Genomic DNA, 2547 nt, shown 5'->3' with positions numbered 1-2547 from the left:
CAAAGATGATATGACAGTTAATCAAACATGTCAACTTGACTGGGCCATGCAATAGCTAGATATTTGGTCAAACATTATTCTGGGTGTTTCTGTGAGGGTGCTTCTGGATGAGATTAATATTTGACTTGGTGAATAAAGCAGATTACTCTACCTAAGATAGGTGGGCCTCATCCAATCAGCCGAAGGCCTGAATAAAACAAAAAGGCTAAGTAAAAGAAAACTCCTGCTTGACTGTCTTTAAGCTGAGACATCAGTTTTTTCCTGCCTTACTCAAATTGAAACATTGGCTTTTCCTGGCTCTCAAGCCTGCTGACATTCGCACTGAAACCACACCATCAGCTCTCCTGGGTCTCCAGCTGGCTAGCTGCAGATCCTGGGACTTGTCAGCCTCCACAATTACATGAGCCAATTCCTTAGAATAAATTTCTCTCCTATCTATCTATCTATCTATCTATCTATCTATCTATCTATCTATCTATCCATCTATGCACATTCATAAAAATAAATATATATATATAAATACACATTGGTTCTGTTTTTCTGGAGAATGATAAATAATATACATAGAATCTCTTAGGAAGTTTCGCTTAATCTGATATATGGAAGATAAAAAAAATTAACAAAATAAAGTGCAAAACATTTGCAAAATTACTGAATTGAAAATAGCCCTAAGTGGCTGAAATTTAGTGCAAAACACTATATTATAAATTTTGTTTTGTAGTTTAAGTGAGTTATGAAAGATTTTAAAGCCAGGGCCATGACTTATGTTTATATTTTACATTTTAAAATATATTTTATCCTTAAAATAAATTTGTACTTTAAAAAAGGTTACTGAAACTAGTGATTGGAAGACACATCAAAAATGATGGGTGGGTTGAAAGTAAGATAAGACAGAAAGAACAGTGGCAGGAGAGTTGGAGTGGAGTAAACAAAACCTAGACAGGTTTGAAAATCGGCAGAACTAGTTTGTGGCTGATGAAGATGAGGGAGAAGGAGGTAATGTGAAGGATGATTCTTACATTGATGACTTAAGCAGGTGGATTGAAACAATTGGATGAGGAACAGATTTGTAGAGGAATAACAGTAGCGAAACGTGGGGCATATTTATTTTCTAAATGTAGCAATCTGCATGGTGATTTTTAAAAGAATTGCATATTAAGATTTGAAGCTCAAGAGAGAGGTCTTAATTGGGGCTATATCTTTGGGAGCCATAGGCTTACGGATGGTATCGAAGACATAGCAATGGTTGAGGTCAGCTAGGGAATAACCACAGAGTCAGAAGAAAAAAGCACGTAGAATTGAGTCTTGATAAAAATGTAATGTTTGGGAAGAGGATGAGCCCACAGAAGATACTGAGAAGTGGTCAGTAAGCAATTACAGGAAAAGGTGGTGTCACAAAAGTCAAATGGAAAAGAAGTATTATGAAGAATGCAGGAGGCAAGTGCGTTAAATGAGGTAATGAGAACTGATCAGAGGAGAACGTTAAGATTTGGCAGATGGAGAAAACTGGGGGTGAGAAAAGAAATGCCCACCAGGAAGGATCACCACAGCTAGTAGAGTGGACGATCTCCCTAGCAAATAATTCTCTCAAGACTGATAGGATTATGTCACAAGCAAAGCAACAGATTTCAAAGAAAACCGCAAAGTAAAAAATAATTCTATACGTGATTTCTGCAATTGCCAACTTTACTAAGATGGTATGTCAACTTTACGTACCTCTTCATTGTGACCACTGTCGTGTTAGACATATATTTTAATAGGTAACTTTAAAAAAAAAAAAGAAAGAAAGTAATGGTTACAGTCCAGTATTCCTAGGTGGTCTCCCATCCAAGTACTAACCAGGCCCGACCCTGCTTAGCTTCTGAGATCAGATGGGATCAGGTTTGTTCAGGGTGGCATGGCTGTGGCCTAATAGATAGCTTTTTTATGTATAGATAAATACTTATTGTCTGCCAAGAAAGAAAATGTGCCAAAATTCTGAAAAAGTTTCATAGAAAATCTAACTGAAATAAATGAAGATTTTAATCATGATAGAGAAACTAGGCCTGGAGTTATCCCCCTGCTGTAAACAACTAGAGAACTGGAAAGAATATATGGAACAATCGTTCACAGATATTGAAATAACAGGAAGTATAGTACTATAACCCTTGAGAGAAAGAAAAACACAAGGTAAGCCCTATGCTTGCCCTGCCTCTCTGCCTAGAGGTACATTCGTACCGGCTTAAAGAGAGAGAGATCTCAAGCAGAACATGGGTATATTGCTGATTTTAGGAGACAGAGATAGGAGTTCAAAGAGCCTGAAGAGATGGAATTTGAGGAACAGAGTATTGAAAGGTGAAAGAAACCCATGAGAGAATTCAGAAACTCTTCTTAAGGGTCCGCCTAAGCCTTTGGCTAAATATTAAGCCATATCTACATAGTGTGAAAGTCAGGGGGTCTGGGCAAAGAACAACCAGAGAGTTGTAAACTGAATAGTTCTCAGACATTAATGTACAAATATCCAAAGCAGAGAGACTTCAACACATGAGAAATTCAGTAGAGAGCCCA

General features: G+C 37.3%; 1 pseudogene; it reads right to left on the bottom strand.

The window, feature by feature from the left end:
* Window positions 1–1792: 1792 nt before the first annotated feature.
* LOC112475100 lies at window positions 1793–1909 on the bottom strand (annotated as a pseudogene).
* Between the last annotated feature and the right edge of the window lie 638 nt (window positions 1910–2547).

This window comes from Pteropus alecto, unplaced genomic scaffold, assembly GCF_000325575.1.
Source record: "Pteropus alecto unplaced genomic scaffold, ASM32557v1 scaffold50, whole genome shotgun sequence".
In the NCBI taxonomy this organism is placed as follows: domain Eukaryota; kingdom Metazoa; phylum Chordata; class Mammalia; order Chiroptera; family Pteropodidae; genus Pteropus; species Pteropus alecto.
This window is presented reverse-complemented; position numbering and strand designations above follow the sequence as displayed.